This window comes from Crocodylus siamensis, chromosome 11 (genome assembly GCF_052110815.1).
Source record: "Crocodylus siamensis isolate JL-2025a chromosome 11, ASM5211081v1, whole genome shotgun sequence".
In the NCBI taxonomy this organism is placed as follows: domain Eukaryota; kingdom Metazoa; phylum Chordata; order Crocodylia; family Crocodylidae; genus Crocodylus; species Crocodylus siamensis.
The window spans coordinates 38,107,050-38,122,091 of NC_143405.1; the positions used below are offsets into that span (position 1 = coordinate 38,107,050).

At 44.1% G+C, this 15,042-nt stretch overlaps 1 pseudogene; it reads right to left on the reverse strand.

Annotated features, from left to right (window-relative positions):
* Positions 1-6,089: 6,089 nt before the first annotated feature.
* LOC149855750 (U2 spliceosomal RNA) lies at positions 6,090-6,236 on the reverse strand (annotated as a pseudogene).
* Positions 6,237-15,042: the final 8,806 nt, after the last annotated feature.

Here is a 15,042-nt window from a genome sequence, read left to right on the forward strand (position 1 = left end):
AATGATTACTACAATATCTGAGGTTACTTGAGGTATGAGGCATATGATTCCAGTGGTATTAGTCTAAAAATGTCATCTATAATTTCAGTAACAGGCTTTAATTTAGGATTATATTAAAAAAAATAATTAAAGAGAACTTGGATTCTCTTCTCTCTCCACTACTGATCTTGTACTTGGACATGTTTGCTCCCCGCATGATCTTACCCTCTCCTTTGGAAAAAAATTGTGGCCCTGCTGAAATCAGCTGGAGTTTTGCTACTGAGTTCTACACAGCCCTGATATGTCATGTTATATCTCTGGACAACTTATTCCTGGTTATCATCTGCTAAGATGATACCAATTGAATGCAATATTCTTAAAACAACTTACAGGCAATCTCTCCTTTTATGTAGACAGGATTTATCCCATTTATGCGTGTACCAGAATGTGAAAGAACAATCTAATTTTTTGGCACAAATGTCAAAGCAATGCCAGAGGTGTCTTGTGCATTCCCCCAATGAGAGAAACAAATGGATCTCTGGCTAATTATGACTCAGCAATACTGTGCTCATTTTAATACATGCAATCAGGCTAAAAAAGTTAAATATATTCAAGCAAGCCATAGAAAAGGCCTCTTGTTAATCACATACACTTACTATATCTGAGAAAATAGGTATTTTTTCTCATTAAAGCACTACATGTATAATAAAATAATCATGATTTGGGGAAAATGAGATCACCTCTGGTTCATGTGAAAATGGAAGCAATGTCACTCAATTTTGACTTCAAACTAAAGAGAGAAGCCAGATTAAATAGAAACAAACTCTTCATTTGAAGAGGTTAAGTAAGGTATTATATCCAGCAAAGGAATAAGGTAGGTGAAGCATTGTCTCCCCTCACCAAAGGACATAGTTTGACCAGGGAGTCTGGCTTACTGAGAAGAGTGAAAGCATGAGGCAGTTAGACTATAACTCCCATGAAGCTCTGCAGCAGCATTTCAGAACTGAAATATTTTTGCATTTGATTTATTTTCCTCACTGAAAATGTCATTTTCATTGACATTTACTGTGAAGAATATATTCCTCAATTTTCTGTCCAGACTCTCCTATTTCCAGCTCTGCTACTGGCTTGCAAGGTATTTATATACCTCAGAATCTCTATGTCCCAAAATTCTGAGCCATAGATAGACCCATGGTGGATATGAAGATTAATTAACATTTGCTGAGGGCTATAAAGTGCTTTGAGTCAATATGTCCTATCCCACCTTTCAAATGTTACCCTCAAAAAGCTGGGACTCTTACAAAAGAAAGATTGATGACAGATGCTAAATACAGGACAAGTATTATTAAGGACAAATATATTCACAAGTTAGCAAACACAATGAAAAAATTGGAAAAGCAAGCAAAAGGGAAATGCCTTTCTGTTCCAAGTAAATTCCATTTAAGAGCTATCCCTTATATAAAAAATTCCCTTATAAAAATCAAACTCTGAAAAATATGGACTTGTTATGCACAGCACTTAAAAGGAAGCCATTGCCTGCTTATTGCCTATAGTGTACTATTGGGTGCACTGCGTAATGATTTTTTGTGACAAGAACAACTTCACTTTTGTTAGCATAGAGCAGTGGGAGGTTCAAGATAGGACAGACTTGCATTGTTGGTTTAAAATTATAACTCTCCATTGTAGTCAAGAGACAGGAAAACAATTTAAGCCTAGAGATAAAAACGACATTCTGTCTTCTAAGGAATGCTTTGTGTCTAAGGCATTAAGAAAGAAAGAAAAAAGGAGGGCAAAAGTATAGCCAAGGCAATGAAAATAAATATTACAAATACAAATTACGCCAAAAAGTGGCTAAATTATTAATAGTCCAGCTCAGTGGTGACAGAGCTCAAGGTAGTTTTCTTTTTAGATTGTAGAAATTTTTCCTTTATGAAGGGATGGAAACAAAGCTTATCTACTACACTGAGATGACCCAAAGCTTGCAGATCTTAAAGGCAATTATTTTGGGTGGAGGGCTGCTTACTGAATTTTGGCAAGCTGTCAAGGGCCACATGGGGAGCCCTGCCCCTTCACAGGTGCCCTGCCCCCAGTCACCATCTTGGGGCTGGAAGTCCTGCCACTAACCTCTGACCTTTGCCACCAGAAGTCCCTCCCCTTGCCCCTGGAAGTACTCCTTTGGGGAAGAGGGTTTGCCATCTTAGAATGGACAAACAAACAAATCATATATTATTATGGCTGTTTGATTTTTAGTGTATTTCAATTAAATTAAAAATGTATATTTGTCCTGATGCTTGTGTTTGTGCTGTATATGTAGAAGTGACTGCATAATAGCTCAACATGCAGTCTTGCTCTTGTATAGTGTGTGGGGTGTGCAAGGGTGTCATAGAATCATAGGGCTGGAAGGGACCTTGAAGGATCATCAGGGAGCCTGCATGAGCAGGAAAGACATCTGTGGTCAGGTGACCCCAGCCAGGTGAATGTCCAGTCTTTTGTTGAAGACCACTAGGGTAGAGGATTGCACCACCCCTGGGGGAAGCTTGTTCCATAATCTGGACACCCTAGTTGTGAAGAAATGTTTCCTAAGTTTCAGGCTGAAACTATCTTCCAGGAAGTTGTGGCCATTGTTTCTAGTTTTCCCCCAGGGTGCCCTGGTGAACAGTTGTTCATGAAGCCCCTGATGTACACCTCTGATATAGCAGTAAGCCACAATCAGGTCCCCACTCAGCCTCTCTCTTCTTTAGGCGGAAGAGTCCAAGATCCTTCAGCCTCTCTTCGTATGGCTTGGCATGCAAATCTCTGATCATATGGGTGGCCCTTCTCTGGACCCCCTCGAGCTTTAGTAAGTCTTTGCTGAAGTACAGCAATCCAGCAGCAGCTGTGGCTGCACCAATGTTGAGTAAAGCAGGAGAGAGTCACTTTTTGGTTTTACTGGAAATACATTGATTGATGCATGCCAGAGTTTTATTGGCCCTAGCGGTTACTGTGTCACATTGCCCGCTCATATTTGTGCTGGGGTCTATTGTTACCCCCAGATCCCTTTCATTTGTAGAGCTGGTCAGGTTAGCAATGCCCAGCCTGTAAGTGTGCTGGGTGTTCTTCCTTCCCAGATGCAGCACTTTGCATTTCTCTACATTGAGCCTCACTCGGTTTCATTCTGCCCAACATGCCAGCCTGTCTATGTCTCCTTGTATCTGGAGCCTTTTGCAGGTGTGTCCATGCAACCCCACATCTTGGTGTCATCTGCAAACTTGGCCAATGGGCTTTTCACCCCTTCATCCAGGTCATTGATAAAGATGTTGAACAGCACTGGGCCAAGTACTGACCCCTGGGGTATGCTGCTGCCCACGTCTCATCAGGATGACACCAATCCATTCATTTGGACTCTCGGCATCCTACCCCCAATCAGTTTTGCACCCACTTGACAGTCTCACAGTTGAACTCAATATTTTCCAGGTTTTCTAATCAGTACCTCATGGGATACCAGGTTAAAGGCTTTCTGGAAGTACAGATATATGATGTCAACCACTTTTCTCTCATCCAGGTGATGAGTCACCTGATCATAGAAAGAAATGAGGTTGGTCAGACAGGACCTGCTCACAAAGCTATGCTGGCTGTCATTCAGTATCATGCTTTCTGCAAGTTTGTCACATATAGAATCTTTGATGAATATTTACAGGATTTTCCCTGGAATAGAAGTTAAGCTAATTGGCCTATAGTTTCTCGGGTCCTCATGCTTCCACTTCTTGAAAATAGGCATAACATTGGCCCTCTTCCAGTCCTCTGGGATTTTTCCAGAGGCCATTGATTTTTGAAAGACCCTTGCCAAGGGCTCTGCAATTATTGTGGCCAACTCTTGCAGCACTCTTGGGTGGAGTTCATCCAGTCCTGCTGATTTATACATGTCTAATTTCTTTAATTGATCATACAGCTGTGTTGTGAGGGGTATGGAAAGTTTGTGGGGATGTGTGCGTGTGTTTGGGTACAGTATTTGTGGGGTGTGTGAGGCTGTGGGCTTTGCAAGAAGGTTTTGTGGGTATGGTGGAGTATGCATGGGAGCCTCCTATGCACACCCCCCCGACCCAGTCTGCCCCCACCCCACAACAGCTCAGAGTCCGAGCATCCTGTGGCGCCTCCTCAACACCACCAGCAGCACACAGTCCCAGCATGCCCCAAGTCCACTCTGCACCGCCTGGCTGTGGTGTGTCCTGCCACCCCTGGGCATGCAGCATTAGCAGTGGGATGAGCATATGGAGCTGTGACCCTGCATACCCTGCACTGGCTCTGGGCTCAGCCATTGGGGTTGAGCAGCAGCAGCTGAGCAGAAACTGGTGCTCAGCATGGAGGAAAGCAGCTTCTCTCCCTCACCACCACCAGGCAGTTTTTTCTGACAGCCCAGAGCCCATGCCACACCAGCATGCCTTGTGGCTCCTTCACCACCACCTATGGGCTTCCCAGCACAGTGGCAGTGATGGTGTGGAGCCACCTCAGGGCAGCTCACAAGCGGCAAAGGAGCTGCACTGCAGCCTAGCATAGCATAGGCTCTGGGCGGTCTCTGCAAAATCTGCCCACCAGTGGAGGAAAGCGACTCCTCCACCTCTCCATGCCAAGTAGCAGTTTCTGCACAGCTGCTGCTGCTGCTCAACCCTGACAGGCAAGCTTGAAGCTAGCACAGGGCCCAGGCTTATCTGCAGCATGGGACAAACTACTGCCCAGAGCAAGTAAAAAGCAGTCCCTCCCTGTCTCACTGCCAGCACTTCCTGGTGCAGCAGCTCCGAGCCCCTGCAAGGCTGCCCCATGTCTGCTCTGCACTGCTACTGCTGCCCCATGGGACAGCCTGTAGGCAGCAGTGATGTGGTGGAGACACAGGACAGCCCCACATGGGTTCCTAGCAGCTGGAACAGGAAGCACCAGCCGGGGGGGGGGGGGGGAACCACTTTGCCCCCGCACTAAGCAGCAGTTTGCTCTGCACTGCCACTGCTTAACCCAGATGGGAGAGCATGGAGCATGCAGAGTTGGGGCTGCATTCTCTGATCTCCACCTGTACCATGGGGCTAGAGTGGGGGTGGTGGGGACTGGGAGCAAGTGGGTGTGTGGGAGCCAGCAGCAGCTAGACAGGAGTGTGAGGCCTGCACCAGAAGGGCCCTATGGAGCCAGGCCAGCTCCCCCATCTCCCTGCTGGTGCAGCCTGGCCTGGCTCCATAGACCTCTGCCAGCCTATGCCTCCCACTCCTGCCGCCCTGCTCTGGGCCCTACTAGTGTTGGCCCTGGGACACGGGTGCAGCCTTGCACTTCTGCCTGGCTGTTGCTATACTCCTGTGTGCCCGCTTATTGCCACTCTCCCCCACACACCTCTTCATCCCTATTTTCCTGCCCATTCACCAGCTGCTCTGCACCACATCGTTTCTGGCTGTGTGGCCAGACACTGGATTCAGCAACAGCCAACCTGGCCCTGAGGACTGGGATGAGGGCTGCAGTACTCCCCTGCGTCCCCCTGCCTCCCCTTCTTACCTCAATTTCCCACTCTGGCACAGGGAGGCACAAACAGCCCCACAGTCTCAGGCCAGAAGCCTCTGCTAGGCAGGGGCTTCCAGCTGGGCAGGGACAGATGGGCCTTGTTGTTGCATGATCCTGCCTTGGCTTCCCCTGAGTCCTACTGCTCCTGTTATCTTTGACAGGCAGCCAGGGCATATTAATTTTACATTTTCTAAATTTTTTTTAGGGGCCCCATGGGCTGGATAGAGCAGCCTGGAAGGCTGGATCCAGCCCATGGGCTGTATTTTACCTGCCCCTGTCTTAAGGACATCCATGAAGACTCTCTCTTGGAGCTGCTTTAATTAAAGCACCCCCACCCACCCCATAACATGTGTGTAAATCCTTGTTCCCAGTCCATTTAACCTGCCTTTGTGGGGTCCTCAAGACAATTTTGCACAATGTTTTATGTTCATCTTTTTTATTCAATGCACTTGAATTTTCATTCTTGTCTGGGTTCATGCCTGCTGCCTTTCATTGACTTTTTGCTGATCATGCAGGAGATCTCTAGCTGTAGTTGAAGGAAGTTGGCTTTGTGTAAAGTCCTGAGGAGACAGAGTACTTTTTTTTTTTTTTTTCTGTTTTTTTGCACCGGTCCTGGAAGCACTGCAATACCAGGTCAATGCATGGAGTAGATGGAGCACGCTCCGGTTCCACCACCCAATACCAAAAAGAATCTGCTCAATATAGACCTCTTATGGAGGACATATCTACTGTAGAGAACATATTAGTGAGTGTTATGCATCCTTACTCCATTTTCCTTCCTTCCCTGCCTGTTTATGAAGCTACATTCACCAACAGGGGGTTCATCTACATGTATAAGTGCTTTGGGGTGGATTTACTCTAGAGCAGAGGAAGCTTACCCTAGGAAGGCATCTGCATATGCAGGAATGTGGGAGCAGATTTGCTACTTATGGCAAAAATTATGCTGAGGATTTACTAAAGTGGGTGAGTATCTCTCACATTACCCATTAGTCAAAAGGAATTTTGTGGTGCATTTTTTTTCACTTTCCATGGCTCCATCTACAATGAAATGACATACTTTACTTTGTCAAGAGGATATGGATTCACATTAAAATTGGGTATACTCCTTCCTGTCTAACTATTCCATCTACCAAGAGTTTTGTCCTGCAGAACTCTTTACTAGACTCTCATTTCACTGCTCATATCCAAGTACAAGCACAACCTGGAACTGTTGTTACAGGTTGTGCTTTTGCTTCGATACAAACAACAAAGTAGTATGGGCAATGACAGCAATCTAGCCATGGCATGCATCCTTACTCAGTACAAAACCAGTTGTTGTTTCTATTGCTATAGTGCCTGGGCTCTGTGTCACAGAGAAAGAGCCTAGGCATTAGACACACACCCATTATGCAAGGTACTGTCTGAGCAGTCTAGTATGACAGTGCTTTCCCCAAACTCTTGGATAAAGTATCTCAAATCAAAGCCAGTGCTTCCCCACCTTCAGTGAAGAACAATTGGTTAAGAGAGTCTGCAAATTGTCGTAATTATACCCAGCTCATCCCTACTGAATGAAACAGCAACAATCACCAAGGGTTCCCTGCTCCAGTCAGGAGGAGACTGTTACAATTCCTTTTCAATCATCTTGACACAGTTCCTAATATTTCTGTATTTTGTAATTGCCACTATCTGCTCTGTATATAAAAAGGCATATGAAAACATAGACAGCCGATCTCATATGCAGAAAAACCTTAACAATCCCACTTTGTGTTCTCAATCCCTATTCACCACATGTAACAAAACTACCGTATTTTTCGGACCATGAGACGCAACTGACCATAAGACGCACCCAGTTTTTATGGCAGGAGAGACTATGTGTGCCGGTGGCCGGCCATTTTTATTGCCGGCTCCCGGCCACCGGCACGGGCGCCGGCTTCCGGTGTAAACAAGCGGCGGATGTCCCGCTCGGGCTCCGCCGCCTCCGCGGGCAAGCTCCGCCCCGTCTCCCCGGGACACACACCTTCGGACCATAAGACGCACCCTCGTTTTCCCCCCACTTTTGGGGGGAAAAAAGTGCGTCTTATGGTCCGAAAAATATGGTAATTAAAACAATATTAACAGGAGACGCATTCCCTCCTCAAAACAGCCCACAATATCTGTGACCATCCAGCATGTTACTTGGCAAAGTTCACTCTTGTATTTACGAAGTTCATTGTGTATATGAAAAGTAGCAGACATGTCAAAATTCAGTCATGCTTTTTATGAATTATTTATAAAAAGAGTTAAGTAACTGATGTTTAAATGAGTGTTTTTATTGTTTGAACCCAATGGGTCAAAACACTATTAGGAACATGCTCAGAATTAGGCACCCACAAAAATTGTGATTTTCACAGAAACTGAATTTTTGGGCAGGCTCCATGCTATTGGTGGGCTCACTGCAAAAGTAAATAAATAAGCTCACCAGCAAAGAGAAAAGCATATGGGAAGCCTCGCAGTCTTGGAGCATGAGAAGGAAGGAGGAGGGGAAGGGGCCATCTACAGAGAGTGGGGTTATAGTTTCATAGTTGGTAGGGTTGGAAGGGACTTAAGCAGATCATCAAGTCTAACCTCCTGCGATGGGCAAGAAAGAATGCTGGGGTCAAACAAGTCCGGCTAGGTGGTTGTCTGGCCTCCTTTTGAAGATCCCCAGGGTAGGCGCAAACACCACTGCCCTTGGAAGTTGGTTCCAGCTCCTACCCACCCTGACTGTGAAGTAGTGCCTCCTGATGTCTAGCCTGAATCTACTCTGTCAACCTATGGCTGTTGATCCTTGTTACTCCTGGTAGTGCTTGGGGGAACAGGGACTCTCCCATTGCCTGCTGAACCCACTTGGCAAGTTTATAGGCGGCCACCAGATCCCCCCTCAGCCTTCTCTTGTGGAGGCTGAACAGGTTCAGGTCCCATACCCTTTCCTCATAGGGCCTACCCTGCTGCCCCCGGTCATGTCAGTGGCCCTCCTCTGGACCCTCTTGATGCTATCCACATCCCTCCTGAAGTGCAGTACTCCAACTGCAGCCTGACCAATGTCATATAGAGGGGGAGGATCACTTCCCTGGACCTGCTCATGATGCATCTATGGATGCATGACAAGGTGCAGTTAGCCTTCCCAGCTGCATCCTCACATTGGTGGGCCATGTTCATTTTGGCATCAATAATGACTCCAAGATTGTTTTCTGCCTCTGTGCTGACAAGAAGGGAGTTCCCCAGCCTGTATGTATGCTGCTGGTTCTTCCTCCCCAGGTGCAACACTTTGCACTTGTCCATACTGAAACCTATCCTATTGTCATCTGCCCATCTCTGTAACCAGTCCAGATCTAGTTGTAGCCTCTCTCTCTCTTCTAGTGTGCTCACTCCTCCACCCATCTTGGTGTCATCTACAAACTTGAACAAAGTACTTTTCACCCCCTTGTCCAAGTCACTGATGAAGATATTGAACAGTGCAGGCCCAAGGACTGAGCCCTGGGGAACCTCACTGACCACATCCCTCCAGGCTGAAGGTGACCCATCCAGCACCACTCTCTGGCTGCAGCCCTCCAGCCAATTTGCAACCCCTCTGACTGGGTAATTATGCAAATAATGGAATAAAGAGGGAGGGAAGCAAAGCAATTCCCAAAGGGGGGTGGGGAGGGATAGAACACAGACAGGGTTATGCAAAGGATGGAATGAGAGGCAGAGAAAGGAGTGGGAGGGTGGGATTATGCAAATGAAGAATCTGGGCTACAGAAGTGAGGCAGAGTTATGGAAAAAGTGACAGGGAATGGAATGAAGTGGGTAGTGGGGGGAGGGAACAGCTTCTCCCCCCCATCCCCCTGTCTTCACCTCATGCCTCCTTCCCTCCCTCCCCCCCCACAATGCTCCAAAGCTGTAGGGCTTCCTGCATGCTTTTCTCCTTGCTGGTAAGTTTGTCTTTTTTTGCAGCAAGCCCACCAAAAGCATGAAGCTCAGGGATGGCCTGAAACCATGGCATAATTACCCTGATGAAGTCCGTGGAAGTCATTAATCCACACTAAACATGTGGATTAATGGCTTAGTTTTGGGCCATGAGGCAATCTGTGGGGACAGGAGGGACTGTTGGGGCATCTCAGCCAGAGCTCCGCATGTGTGGGGAGAGGCACCACACCCAGCCTGCAAATATGGTGGCCGGCCATGTGATCTATCTGTGAAATCAGCCAGCTGCCTTCTTGACTTCTGTAGACCCCTCCTTATAATCATCTGTGATGTCTTCTTAATGTCTGTTATGCATTTATAAAGTTTATCTATAAATATTCTCAGTACAAAGAATTCTGAGATATTTTACCCTTCTGTGCCTCAGTTTCCATGTCTGTAAAACTGAGACAATGATACCAGCCTCTTTAATAAATGTTTTGAGAGCTGCTGATGAAAAATACTGTGCAGGAAATAGGTACTCCTAGGTTTCCATTACTAAATGTTTATAGGTTCTGTGTACTTTATACACAAGGCAAGCATATTTTGATCTTTATATTTAACAATGAATTGCAATAAAACAAGGGAAAGAGGAGGTTGTTCTGGGTCTATTTTATTCTTGGATTGCTTAATTTCTCTAGTTTTCATTTAATACAATATGCAAGTTCAGATGAGTACTTTTATTCACTCCTAGACTAACTTCTCTGGATCCTTTTTAAGATCAAGTAGTAACTTCTCAGTCTCAAGGTTAGTTCATCATGTCCATAACCAACAAGTTTGTACAATCTTGTATATATGACCTGCTGCTAGCAGTTGTATTGTTATGTTATACGGATTCCTGACTGTTTGTGGTGCAAGCAAACTACACATAGCTTCATACAATAATTTTGGAGGAATTTACTTTTAGTTAAATTTGCTGCAAAGCAATGCAGTAGCCACCTAAAACATACTTACATTTTTAAAAACCAAACAAAAAAAAATGTCAAAGGAAACAGTTCATGGCATGAAATCTAATTCGATATATACAGTAGGGCTGTAACAGTGCAAGAAGTGAACATTTTGTGGATCACAGTGTTATACAAACAGTCCTCATAATTACTACACATAAGTACAAAAGGATGTGGCAAGATTTCTCAGGTCAGAACTGAAATCAGGAAATACGTTAAGTCTTCATAAAACAGTAGAAATAAATTCTAATCTCTCAAAGTTGGATCACTATACTATTACTATGCATTAACAAAGTAAAGTACAATAAATGCTCACAGTATTTCCAGAGTATGGTCAGAGTAAGTCCAGAACCCTCTATTTTTTTTCTTTTTTTTTCCCTAAAGCTTTGATATGTAGTAATGATGGTAACTATTACTAATCATACATGCTATTATTAGATCAACAGCCAGTTATCACTAAGAACCCAAACCTGAATCTTTATCCATCTAAACACTATATTGCTTTTAAGGGGACTATCCCACATTGATATAATGGAAGACAAGAAACAGAAATGAAAGTGACCTGGGCAGGATGATGGTGTCCCTCTGAAGGGCAGGAAAATAGATTGGACATTTAAAATAAAAAGAGAAAGGTCTTCAGTTCTTCTACTATTCACTTTAGGATTTAAGAGTCTCAGGTAGCAGGATACTGTTAACTTAATTTCTCTCTTACCATTCTTGATCCTTCTTTCTACAAAAAATTAAACATAATCCAGCTCAACAAAGTATTTTCTGAGTGATTCTGTGTACAAGCAAATCTCCCTTACAGTTCTGTTTTTCCACGTTAGAAAGTGGAAAGTTCTCCACTCACTTTTAAATAGTTTATTTTCTGCATTTAGCTACATACTAAATTTTAAAGTTATTTAATATGCTCCATTTCCTATATGGCAAATAAGAGAATATATGCTCATATAATCACAGGGACAATAGACTTCTAAAGCTCTATTAAAAATGTAAAAAGTATTTCACTTCTGGGTTATTGTAGGCTGCTGTAGATATGTTGATTAATAGCTGAAGGGGCATGGGAAGTTTACAGAAATGTTCCATTTCCTAGTTCTGTTCTTAAGAAATGTGACATAGTTTGTAGAGCAAGAGATAGGTTTCATTGTTATGGGTCTATGTTAAAATAAAATTTGGATTAGGTCTATGGAGGGATGTAATCCTATGGTGTAGGAGGACATCTAGGTCTTAGATTTACTTTTTTCCTCTTTCTGATTGTATGCAAGTCAGCAGTCTCCAGCTACATTCTCTTTAGCTTAGCAGCCTGCAGGCTCTTTAAAACATTAGAAGACAGGTCAACTTTTGTGTATCTGGAATTCTTCATTGTGGCCTCTAGTGCAAGTCCTACTTGCTCCCAATCCGTAGCAGACCCCTGTGCAGTGAGACCTCTGAACTACCATGGGCTTAGGAGCGTTGCTTCAGATGTGCCCAAACAGAGTCAGGCAGAATTAGACACCTAGATCTAGGAGCATGATCCTCAAAAACTCCTTCCTAGCCCCAGAGGAAGCCATTCCTTAATTCTCACCAGTAGGGTCCCTGGGCACCCAAAATTCAGCTTCTGCATTAACCAAGAAGCATCAGTCTTGATACCGCTCAGCAGCTTAGCAGCTCTTTGCCCCAAGACCTGCCCAGATACAAAATTAGGCCTGTGCCTGAGCAACCTAGCAGGAAAGACCTGAACCTAGGCCTCCCTAGATGAGAGTCATTACCAAGCTACACTTTCTCCCTGGCCCAGTTCTCTGCTGCAGAGTCACAGATTCACAAGAGGGATGGTGAATATCCTATGGCCTGGTGGTTATGAGCGATCCCTCAGAAGACTAGAAGGGGCTTCGCATTCTTACTCCAGCAGAAGTGCAGTGCTCTGCACCCTAGTGGAAATTAGTACATCCATAGCTAGGTTTAGAGAAATGGCTGCTTTTGGCGTTTCCTACTGGTTAGCATAGCAATCCTCTGATCAGCACATTGGCTGCTGTGAATCCCCATTCTGAAGCACCTAATTCTCCTGAGGTATATTATAGGGAGTCTGGGCACTAACTCAGGGCTATTGAGTCTCCTTTGAGGGCCAGATGCCTAAGATCTTGGCATTGCAGTGCTCAGCATCACAATGCTTAAGTTCCTTTGTATATCCTTTCTTCATTGTAAAACTGTTTAGCAGTTCCCCAGGAAATGACATCACCACTATTAGCCTGGACACCTGTTAGACTAGGCACAGATTTTCTAACATCTGCACAATCTAGATTTGAAAAGTTATGACAGAAGGCAAAAAAATCTGCTTTATCCTTTCTGCTATCAATAGCACTGGTGGACCTGCTATGCAAGTGCTAGTTTAAAAGTGAGAACACTTCTAAAACTTCTCAGTACAGACACCTAGCAAGCGTCAGAGCTCTGAAAAATTGCAGTAAGGATTTAAAACCCAAGCATTTAGTGCCTGCCCTGCTTGACAGAACCTCTTCATAGGGGCCCACTACTACCCAGTGTGTCATCGGTGTCCCCAAATATGAACCAACGCCACAGCATGAAGAACTTTGGGAGCACTGCACTGATGCAAACTCAAACAGTACCTTTCAAGGAAGTTATAGAAGGAATAGTCCGTTTTGCTCACCGTGTGTTCTCCTGTATTGTTTTCATACACCTCATTTCATGTTTTAAACCAGGGATGACTACCCTGCAACACAGGTCACCGAAGTGGCACTGGCAGCCTCTGTGTGGCATGCAGCAGACTGGGGAAGGATCAGGCATCAAAAGAGAAAGGAGGGGAAGGAGAAGGAGATCACAGTGGCACTCATGAAGAGTATAAAGCTAATTTGTGGCATGCCTGCCAAAAAAAGTTGGCCCTCACTTCTAAGCTACAGTGCAGCATTGCTGTGTACTGCTACAAATCAGCTGCATTACACATTTGATCACTCTTTCTCCAACTGGAAACATCATAAAGAGACAATGATTTTCACAACATGGAAAGTTCACACTTTGATGAACAACCAAGACAATGAATGTAAGGAAAGATGATCTGCCATTATTTCCAGGGAACTAAAGAGCTTCAATGATGATGCCTCTCAGAGTGAGACATCAGCTGAGGGAAGAAGGTGGAGGCTGTACTGTCTTCTGGAAGAAGAAACCAGATCAGAACAAACGTGTTCAATGTCAGCTTCGCCATCAAGAATAAGTTGATGATTCAAGAATAAGTTTGTCATCAAGAATAAGTTCAGTAAACTTATGGAGCAGTTTGTGGGTATTAACAAACATTTTATGACCCTCCGTCTTAAGTTTAGCAAACAACATGCTGTCATCCATTCATATGCCCTGACACTTGATGCTGATGATGTCAAAGAACAATTCTACTCTAACCTCAACCATGTACTGACTAACACCCACAAGGAGGACAAGACAGTTCTGCTTGGTGACTTCAACACCAGAGTCAGACATGACCTGGAATTCTGGAGTGGCACCATTGGGAAGTGTGAGAGAGTGCTTATGCTAAGCAAGGCCTAGCATTAAAAAAAATGCACTAAAACTCCCAGAATGCTTCAAGGAGGTTGAGGAGTCAGCGATTGACATTCTGGTAATCACTTTCTGACCCTTAGATGAAAATACTGAACTTCTGACCTTTAAACAATGATAAAAATAGCAGACATGCCGCTTACATTGTTTAAGAATAGGAAACTGCATGGCTAAACCGCAATGACGAAAAAACAACCGCATATTATGTCAGTTTTGACATTTTAACCCTGCAAAAACCAGCAAAACATATAGATGAATAATGTATTTAGGTTATAGAAAATTAGCATAAGAAATATAAAGGTCATTAAGAATTAACATAAGAAGCGTAATGATTATAATACAAAGCGTATCACCTGATATTATAATATAGATAAGTTAACTAAATAACCAATAGAAGTAAGAATTAGAAATGCATCTGTATAAGTGTTATCATATATAACTAATAGTAAAGTTATGTTAGATGCCTCACTTCCACCATGGGGACAGTTTTGTATCTTTTGCCTAAAAAAAGATAAGGGACTCCTTTTAAATGAGCTGTTGACCAGTTCTGAGACTACTGAATCAGGCAGCTGTACCTAGCCTCCGGGTTAGAGAGCAAGGGCTTGATTTGGGAACCTCGTGAACCAACAGACCTCCTTTAGTTTATGACTTTGTGAAACAATAAAAGTTTTAAATTGAACAGGTTTGAGCCTGTGCTTAATTCAGTCCTATATAATTCGGCATCGAGCTCACACAGGAAGGAAGGAGTAAGGGAAGTGAACTCCATCAGCCTCCTTCTCCTGAGCAAATGCATGTAGCAGTCTTGTCAGCTTGAACACTATCTTCAGACAAAATGATGAATACAAAGACCACCTGGAAATACTCTTGCTCTAAGCACCAGTACCTCCTCAACTATGTTACTATTAGAGCCCATAATTGAATGCATGTCCATAACATGGAACTTATGTGAGGAACTGAGGACTACTGGATAGATCACCATCTTATCATATCCTCTATGAACATACAGTTGCTCCAAAACACCAAAAGCAGCTAAAAGCAACGTTAAGGATGCTCAACACCAAATTGCTTCAAGACCTGAAGGTCTGTAAGGGTCTAACAGTATCTCTGTGAAAAACTCTGCCCTGGC